Consider the following 10,000-nt stretch of genomic DNA (forward strand, 5'->3'; position numbering starts at 1 on the left):
GTAAGGGGCGGGGGTGTTCTCTGCTATCCTTCTCCTTAGTTTGTCCTCTACTCGTATGTCTCTAAAAACAAGTAAATAACGTGTTCTGCTAAGGTAAGGGGCGAGGCTGTTCTCTGCTATCCTTCTTCTTGCTGTTTCTCGTTAGTTGTTCCTTAATTTGCTTTCTTCGCCGCTAAAAACAGGTAAGTAACGTGTTTTGCCAAGGCAAGGGGCGGGGCTGTTATGTGCTGTCCTTGTAATTATTGTGTCCCGTTTTAGTTTTTCTTCGCCGCTAAAAACAGGTGAATAACGTGTTTTGCTAAGGTAAGGGTCGGGGCTGTTCTCTACTATCCTTTTCCTTGCTGTTTCTCGTTAGTTGCTCCTTAGTTTGTCTTCTTCGCCGCTAAAAACAGGAAAATATTGTGTTCTAAGGAGGTCACGGGCGTAACGGGACAGATCTGATGCACAGCTGCCGAGACTGCGCCCGAAGTCTATCTCCAGGCTAGCGGGCGCGCGGCGTGGCGGGGATCCGTGGGGTTGATATTCTCTAACATCAACAATTTTCAAAGGCCAAAAAAGGAGATCACTCGGGTCCTCAAGAGTGTTTTTAGGTTCATGGTACAGAAGAATGGTCACACTACCACCAGGGTCATAAAACTACCCCTGGGAATGCCCGAAACGCCTATGAAAGCCTTGTCAAATATGTGTGTTTGGGGGCTGAAATGTCTAAAAGAATACCGTTTAAGCTTCAGTCGGTTAGCCAAGCCCCGCGGTGCGTCCCATCACTCATTTCCAAAGGCCAAAAAAAAGATCAATCGGGTTCTCATGAGTGCTTTTTTAGGCTCAGGGTACAGGAAAAGGGTCAATCTACAAACAGGGTCATAAAACTACCCCTGGGAATGCCCGAAACGCCTATGAAAGCCTTGTCAAATATGTGTCGTTGGGCGCTATCGGTTAGCCTCGCCCCGCGGTGCGTCCCAGGCCCAAGGCGATGCTTGCTTGTTCGATGCAGTTATCCGATAAAGCCGGACCTGATAGCACTTGGGAGGGATGGCCAGGCACTTTTTCTGCTTCTTCGTGTTCTTTTTATATAGTTTCTTTTTTTATTTCTCTTTTTCTTCTTACGTTTTCTCTTCTTTCTTCTTCTTTCTTCTTTTTCGTTTTCGTTTTTATTTAAATTTTTCCACTACTGCTTCTTCTCTCTCTTCCTCCTGCTCCTCCTCCTCCTCCTCGTCTTCTTCCTTCTCCTCCTCCTCGTCTTCTTCCTTCTCCTCCTCCTCGTCTTCTTCCTTCTCCTCCTCCTCGTCTTCCTCCTCCTCCTCGTCTTCTTCCTTCTCCTCCTCCTCGTCTTCCTCCTCCTCCTCGTCTTCTTCCTTCTCCTCCTCCTCGTCTTCCTCCTCCTCCTCGTCTTCTTCCTTCTCCTCCTCCTCGTCTTCCTCCTCCTCCTCGTCTTCTTCCGGCTCCTCGTCGTCTTCCTCCTCCTCCTCCTCTTCTTACTCCTCCTCCTCGTCTTCTTCCTTCTCCTCCTCCTCGTCTTCCTCCTCCTCCTCGTCTTCTTCCTTCTCCTCCTCCTCGTCTTCCTCCTCCTCCTCGTCTTCTTCCTTCTCCTTCTCCTCGTCTTCCTCCTCCTCCTCGTCTTCTTCCTTCTCCTCCTCCTCGTCTTCCTCCTCCTCCTCGTCTTCTTCCTTCTCCTCCTCCTCGTCTTCTTCCTTCTCCTCCTCCTCGTCTTCCTCCTCCTCCTCGTCTTCTTCCTTCTCCTCCTCCTCGTCTTCCTCCTCCTCCTCGTCTTCCTCCTCCTCCTCGTCTTCTTCCTTCTCCTCCTCCTCGTCTTCCTCCTCCTCCTCGTCTTCTTCCTTCTCCTCCTCCTCGTCTTCCTCCTCCTCCTCGTCTTCTTCCTTCTCCTCCTCCTCGTCTTCTTCCTTCTCCTCCTCCTCGTCTTCCTCCTCCTCCTCGTCTTCTTCCTTCTCCTCCTCCTCGTCTTCTTCCTTCTCCTCGTCTTCTTCCTTCTCCTCCTCCTCGTCTTCCTCCTCCTTGTCTTCTTCCTTCTCCTCCTCCTCGTCTTCCTCCTCCTTGTCTTCTTCCTTCTCCTCCTCCTCGTCTTCCTCCTCCTCCTCGTCTTCTTCCTTCTCCTCCTCCTCGTCTTCTTCCCTCTCCTCCTCCTCGTCTTCCTCCTCCTCCTCCTCCTCCTCCTTTATCTCTTTCTTCTTTTTATTATTATTATTACTCCTCCACTTCTTCTTCTTCTTCTTCTTCTTCTTCTTCTTCTTCTTCTTCTTCTTCTATTTCTTTTTCATCTTCATCTTGTTCTTGATCCTGGTCTTCTTCTTTATCTTCATCATCTCCTCCTCCTCCTCCTCCTCCTCCTCCAGCATACCCGTTTAACCAGTGGATTAGGGGACAAGCAACAGGCCAGCAGGCAGCCACTCCCCGCCCTGGCCAGACCGACACGAGCTTATGTCAACAATCTGCCATGCGCTGAAGGACCTGTTTTCGCCGGCTGGTCCCCAAGAGAGAGAAACAAAGCTAAATCCTGCCTACCTATAGTGAAACCCGAGGCCCTTTTTGCATTGGCTTCATATGAGGAGGGACAGGCATTGGGACAGTAGTCGGTATCATAAGACACCTTCCTTCCTCACATGAACTATTTCTAAAGGTCAAAGAGGGGATCAATCGGGTTCTAATGAGTGTTTTTTTAGGTTCATGGTACAGAAGAAGGGTCAGACTACCACCAGGGTCATAAAACTACTCCTGGAAATGCCCACAACACCTACGAAAGCCTTGTCAGATATGTGTGTTTTTAGGTTCATGGTACAGAAGAAGGGTCACACTACCACCAGGGTCATAAAACTACTCCTGGAAATGCCCACAACTCCTACGAAAGCCTTGTATAATATGTCCAGTAATACGGCCCAGAGTGGCAGAGAGGGGTAGGAAGGGACCCGCGGGAGCCAACGCCAGAACGGCCTCGGCAATCTTGCTTCACTAGAGCGCCATGAGTTTTTATTTTATATATATATCTTTTATTTTTTTAATTTTTTACGTCTTGGCCTATTGCGCCGGTAGGCTTCTTCCCGGTGGATCCTGATGGTCGGCCCAAGACTTCTTCCCGGTGGGTCCTGATGATCGGCCCAGCCCGTTCTGGCGCAGGCGAGTGTTTATAGTGGCGCCATCTTGCATTGGCTCATGCTGCCCTCCCGGAGCTCATCTTTAATCCTAGAATCTAGAGTCCGGGTTGATGGGTGGTCTTCTGGACAGCATGTGGGTAGAATTAAACCACTCGGCGGCGGCTGAAAAATCCCAGCTTGGTGGCACCGGGCGGGGGCTGAACTCGCGTCCTCCTGAACGCTGCGCCGTCACTCTGTCGACTCAGCCACCGCATATGTTGACATAAAGGTTCGTAAGAGTCGGCAGCCGCTGGAAAATACATCGCCCATTGGCCACCCGCAAACACGTCGTCCTGTTACTAATTTCCCGAGCCGGGAACATCAGGGAGAAAAAAAAAGTTAATGAAAGTTTGCGAACATTTCCGTCCAGATTCGTAATGGAGGGCGACGCCTGCTGGGACGGGACAATACAACCTTCTTTTTTTTTTTTTTACCAAAGTCAAGATGTTGTTTTGTACTCTGTATGCATTATGAGTCTACAGCGTGTCTTATAATTCGAAGTGGGCGTGTTCTGAGAGGCGTCGTGTGTGTGTTGAGGCCGAGAGGACGATATTAGGTACCACGCAACACCAAGATAAACAGTGGACGGAGAGTGAGGCGGTGTTGTGTCCCGCAGTGTTTTCCAGCACGGGAAGGCATGTTGTTTTATTCTTTCATAGGAAAAACATTCATGAATCCAGCGCAGCGCTCTGTGTTGTAACAAGTGAAGGGCCAACAAAAGCCTTCATGCAGGGACTCACCAGTAAATTTACCGGAAATAGCATCTTGCCATTTTCAAAACAAAACTATCTTGGTGTGCATATGTAGGCCCGTAATTTTGGCAGTTTTTTGGGGCTAGAGGGCATCACAGATTCATGAGGGGGGGGGGGGGGAGCGAAGTGAACAAAGCCATGCTGTCGGGGGATACGTTTTATTTATGTAGCTTTGTTTATCAACAAGTCTTTGTTTGTTTGCATTCTTTTCTGAACATGCACAGTTCGTGGGAGTGTACCCAGGAACAGGGGGACAGCCTGGAACACAACAACGGGAACGTGAACAGTACTCGTAACACTCACGTCAGCTTGGGTGTGTTCTCCCTGGCGCCGTCCATGACACACACACGCACACGCACGCACCTTGCCGCGAGTCTGAAAGGTAAACATGTCTGTCACTCATACTGCGAGAACAACAACAACAACAACAACAACACCTACAACAACAACTACAATCTCAAACAATAACAAGTCAGAAATAAATAACAAAAACAGTAACAACAACAACAACCGAAAGTCATAACAAAGGTCGAAAACAACAAGAACAACAACACAGCCACCACCACCACCACCACCACCACCAACAACAACAACAACAACAACAACGCCATCACCACATCCGTTGTCCTTCGTTACGCCGTACAGCTCTCTCCTCCCCCTCCTTCTCCTCCTCCTCCTTCTCCTCCTCCTCCTTCTGTGTTCCCAGTGTTCTATAAGCGCCCAAAGCTCTGCCGCAGGGACAAAGAGGGGGAGGGAGGAGGAAGAGGAGGAGGAAGGGGAGGAAGAGGTGGAAGGAAGGGAGGAGGGACAGAGCCTGGGAACAGCATTAGAGCAGTTGAAGGGGGTTGGATCTGCTGGGTACGGTTGTAAGGGGTGGTGAGTAGTGCAAGGGTGTGTGGGGTTGAAGAAGTTGTGGGTGGGGGGTGCTGGGTGAAAGGGGTTGCGTGTGGTGGGTGCAAAGTTGGAGGGGCACTGGAGGGGTTGTGAAGTTGCTGGGGTTAGTAGGAAGTTGCTGGGGAGAGGTTGGTGGGTTGTGAAGTTGCTGGGTGAGGTTGGGGGTTGTGAAGTTGCTGGGGTCGGAAGGAAGTTGCTGGGGGCTGTGAAGTTGCTGGGGTAAGGTTGGCGGGGTTGTGAAGTTGTTGGTGTCGTGTGTAGTGAATATGAGTTGAAGGGACGCCGAGAGGGTAGGAGGCATCACACAAGCATCATTGCATTGTCTGTCTGGGATTGAAGGTGACCTGATGATAATTACGCCCGTGGGAGCTGCCTCAGGGCCCGGCCTTCCTCGGGGGCGGAGGGTGCATGGGAAGGGCTGCTGTGGTGAGCCAATGGACTGTGGACTGTGTGGGCTGCGGCTAGACTATGAGGTCAGGATGAAGGGAAAACCACATGAACAGCGCCCAGAAAAAAACGAATAACCAGTGCGTTGAGGTTAAGTGTAGAAAATGAGGTTAAGAAAGAAGGAAAACTATAGGAAATGAGGTCAGAAAACAAGAATAACAAATGTGTGGCTGTTAAGATTAGATTATAAAGTCAAGATGAAGGAAAAAACATATGAACAGCGACCAAAAGACAAGAATAACCAGTGTGTTGAGGGCAGGTGTTGAAAATGAGGTTAAGAAGGTGAGAAAAACAAATACACACAGGTCAAAAAACAAGATTATAAGGTCAAGATGAAGGGAAAAACATATGCGCAGCGGCCAGAAGACAAGAAATCCAGTGTGTTGAGGTCAGGTGAAGAAAATGAGGTCAAAGAGAAAGGGAAACCATATAGGAAGTGAGTAGGCCTAACACATACGCAAACAAGAACACAATAAATAAAGTCTTGTCAAACTATCACTGGGCTCATAACACTACCCATGGAAATACTAACACAACAACCTCTACCAAAGCCTTGTCAAACTATCACTAGGCTCATAACACTACCCATGGAAATACTAACACAACAACCTCTACCAAAGCCTTGTCAAACTATCACTAGGCTCATAACACTACCCATGGAAATACTAACACAACAACCTCTACCAAAGCCTTGTCAAACTATCACTAGGCTCATAACACTACCCATGGACACACTAACACAACAACCTCTACCAAAGCCTTGTCAAACTATCACTAGGCTCATAACACTACCCATGGAAACACTAACACAACAACCTCTACCAAAGCCTTGTCAAACTATCACTAGGCTCATAACACTATCCATGGAAACACTAACACAACAACCTAGACCAAAGCCTTGTCAAACTATCACTAGGCTCATAACACTACCCATGGAAACACTAACACAACAACCTCTACCAAAGCCTTGTCAAACTATCACTAGGCTCATAACACTACCCATGGAAACATTAACACAACAACCTCTACCAAAGCCTTGTCAAACTATCACTAGGCTCATAACACTACCCATGGAAACACTAACACAACAACCTCTACCAAAGCCTTGTCAAACTATCACTAGGCTCATAACACTACCCATGGAAACACTAACACAACAACCGCTACCAAAGCCTTGTCAAACTATCACCAGGCTCATAATACTACCCATGGAAACACTAACACAACAACCTCCACCAAAGCCTTGTCAAACTATCACCAGGCTCATAATACTACCCATGGAAACACTAACACAACAACCTCTACCAAAGCCTTGTCAAACTATCACTAGGCTCATAACACTACCCATGGAAACACTAACACAACAACTTCTTTTTACTGCGAATGACCTCTTCTATCCCTCATTTTTAGATAAAGAAAAATATAAGTGAACGGTTAATATTTGTCTTGTGAAGCAAATGAAGTCTTTGTAAACAAATTGTAGGGTGCGGCGAGGCCTTAGCGTGCTCGTAAAGCTTTCAGTTCTGGTCGCCTCACTACAGAATGGATATCAAGGCGTTAGAATCTGTACAGAGGAGGATGACAGAAATGGTTCAAGGGGTGAGAAACTTGCCGTATGAGGACAGATTTGAGCAATTAAATATGCATTCTCTAGAAAGGCGAGCGTTACGAGGAGACTTGATTTAAGTTTATAAGTGGATGAAGGACTTTAATAAGGGGGATATTAATAGGTTTTTCGTTGTAAAAGAGCCACGCAGGACATGTAGCAATGGGTTCAAGTTGGATAAATTCAGACTCAACAAAGACATAGGCAAGAACTGGTTTACCAATAGAGTGGTGGATGAGAAGAACAGCCTTGGCAGTCATGTGGTGGGTACCAATACCACAGATACATTCAAGAAGAGGTTGGTTAAATTCATGGATAGTGAGGTTAGGACTCCTTTCGGTCTTAAGTTCATATAAGTGTTTGGTTGCTGAGGTCAGGAAAGGTTAGTAGTCCCTGGTCTAACCCACGCCAGGCCAAGCGCCAGCAGGGAGTGCCTCGCTCCCTCCCCGTCAACGCGGCCGCCACCAACCCTCCGGCCGCCCCGTCCCCACCAGGGATGGAGTGAATGCAAGAGTTGTTTACTGGAATACGAATACGAATTCGAATACTTCAGATCCTAACGAATACGAATACGAATCGAATACACTGAAATGGTTTTAGTTTGAAAACAAATACGAATACTTCTTGAAAGTATTCATGAACACATTCATGAATATTCATTGAAAAATACCTTCCTGACGCAACTGGGTGTAGCACCTTTTAAAGTTATGCAGCAGGTAAATGAGCTCATGAACCTGTACCATACACGACATTTACACGTCCGCCCACGAGGCTGGACTTGTACGGACCAACGGCTGGTATTTCTAATAATAAATTTTGAAGTATTCGTCAGATTATTCGCAGAATACGAATGAGAATACTTTGATATCTATCAATAATTATTCGAATACGAATACACCCAAATACGGTATTCGAATGTATTCGAATACGAATACCGAATACGAATACTCCATCCCGGGTTCCCAGCACGGCGCCCCTCAGCCCCTTCCTGCCGCAGCGCCGCGCCCTTGGCCTGTGACCAGCGCCATTACCTCACCCGCGGAGGCAATGTGTTGAGGCGGCAGCTGCATCCGGTTATTATGTTTCCCTTCCCTTCCTTTCGGGGCTGAGAGTATAGACCGCCTGGCCCTCCCTTCCCTCTTGCCAGCCACTCCCTGTCCTGCCCTGATCATCCCTTCCTCCTCATGCACTCCTCCCTTTCCCTCTTCAACGCCTCCTTCCTCACGCAGATTCTCTCCTCCTCCTCTTATTCTTCTTTCCTTTCCTCCTCCTACATCTCGATTCTTTTCTCCTCCTCCTCCATCCTACCGTGCAATCTTCCCCTCCTTCGCTACCCTTCCTCTCTGTACCTCGTAATCAACGCCTTACCTTACTATCAACTGTCCCCTACTTCGCCACCTTGCCGTGCTTTGCCTTCCCTTCCCTTCCCTTCCCTTCCTTCCCGTCCTGTCCTCGAGCCATTCGCCTCACCTATCATGCGAGCAATCTTAAGACCTTCCCTTTTTTGTCAACACCCAACAATCATTTCCCTCCATTCCTCCCTTTCTTCGCCTCTTCTTCCTTCCATATACCCGGCCATTAGCAGTTCTTTCCATTCCTCCCTTCATCTCTTCCTCCGTATCTTGCCATTTCTCCCTTCCTTAATCCCTTCTCGTTCTATATTAAGAGCAATCAACAATTCTTATTTTCCCTTCCTTCCTCAGCCTCGTCTTCCGCATAACCAGCAATCAACAGCCATTCTCAGACACATAGAAACCTGCCTGTAATGTTCTCTGGTCCAACGTTCTCTTAACATGCTACGTCCCTTTCCCTCGTATGTGACAGTTTCCATTCTGTTCTCTGTTCCTTCTTCGCTCTGAACATCGAAGTCGTGTCACTCATCTTCAAGACCTCGAAACATGCAAGCCTTCTTTTCCTTCAGCTTCTTTCCCCTTCGTCCCTAACCATTTCTGAACACTTACTCGTCATTCTCAACTTCCTTTAAAACTTTCCATTCTGTTCTTTGTTCCTTCTTCTTTCTGAACATCGAAGTCGTGTCACTCATCCTCAAGACCTCGAAGCTTGCAAGCCTTCTTTTCCTTCAGCTTCTTTCCCCTTCGTCCCTAACCATTTCCGAACACTCACTCGTCATTCTCAACTTCCTTTAAGACTTTCCATTCTTTCTTTGTTTCTTCTTCTTTCTGAACATCGAAGTCGGGTCAGTCGCTCTCAAGACCCCCAAACCTTGCCTTCTTTTCCTTCACCTTCTTCGTCCCTCGTCCCTAACCATTTCCGAACACTCACTCGTCATTCTCAACTTCCTTTAAGACTTTCCATTCTTTCTTTGTTTCTTCTTCTTTCTGAACATCGAAGCCGCGTCTCTCGCCCTCAAAACCTCGCAACCTTTCCTTCTTTTCCTTTGTCTTGTTCGGCCTTTGTCCCTTGCGGTTCACCAAACTCAATCGTTCTCAAAACCACACACACTTTTCCTTCCCGTTCTTCGTTCGTTCTTTCCTGGGCGCCCAACAAACATTACCTTGAAGCTCTGGTCGGTATTCTAATTGGACGCTTCCGCCTCTCACATCAGCTATTTCCAAAGGCCGAAACGGTGATCAATCGGGCTCTAATGAGTGTTTTTGTAGGTTCATGGCACAGAAGAAGGGTCAAACCAACAATTAGGGTCATTAAACTACCCCTGGAAATGCCCACAACTCCTACGAAAGCCTTGTCAAGTATGTGTGCTTGGTCGCCGATATGTTTAAGAATAACTGAGTCTCTTCAATGTCTCTTCCAAATCGCTTTAGAATCTGCTAGGTTAAAGCTTTCAGAAGACGTCCACGGTGAAATCCCGCGTCAGGCTCTTCTCTCCCGGTCAAAATCTGCTACGACACGGCTCTCAAAAGACATCCACGGCGAAATCCCGCGTCAAACCCTTCCCTCCCCATCCAAATCTGCTACGTCACGGCTCTCAGAAGACATCCACGGTGAAATCCCGCGTCAAACCCTTCCCTCCCCATCCAAATCTGCTACGTCACGGCTCTCAGATAACATCCACGGTGAAATCCCGCGTCAAACCCTTCCCTCCCCATCCAAATCTGCTACGTCACGGCTCTCAGACAACATCCACGGTGAAATCCCGCGTCAAACCCTTCCCTCTCCATCCAAATCTGCTACGTTAC

At 47.9% G+C, this 10,000-nt stretch overlaps 1 protein-coding gene and 1 long non-coding RNA gene across 7 annotated transcripts in view; one reads left to right on the forward strand and one right to left on the reverse strand.

The window, feature by feature from the left end:
• LOC126996777 (acetylgalactosaminyl-O-glycosyl-glycoprotein beta-1,3-N-acetylglucosaminyltransferase-like) overlaps positions 1-10,000 on the forward strand; it is a 95,125-nt gene that overhangs the window by 60,609 nt on the left and 24,516 nt on the right. The gene's annotated exons all lie outside the window — the stretch shown is intronic.
• On the reverse strand, positions 5,839-6,987 carry LOC126996780 (uncharacterized). The gene is made up of 2 exons (XR_007751544.1): positions 6,260-6,987; positions 5,839-6,052 (listed from the first exon to the last, which is right to left on the reverse strand). It is a non-coding gene; the product is annotated as an uncharacterized LOC126996780 (long non-coding RNA).

This window comes from Eriocheir sinensis, chromosome 11 (assembly GCF_024679095.1).
Source record: "Eriocheir sinensis breed Jianghai 21 chromosome 11, ASM2467909v1, whole genome shotgun sequence".
In the NCBI taxonomy this organism is placed as follows: domain Eukaryota; kingdom Metazoa; phylum Arthropoda; class Malacostraca; order Decapoda; family Varunidae; genus Eriocheir; species Eriocheir sinensis.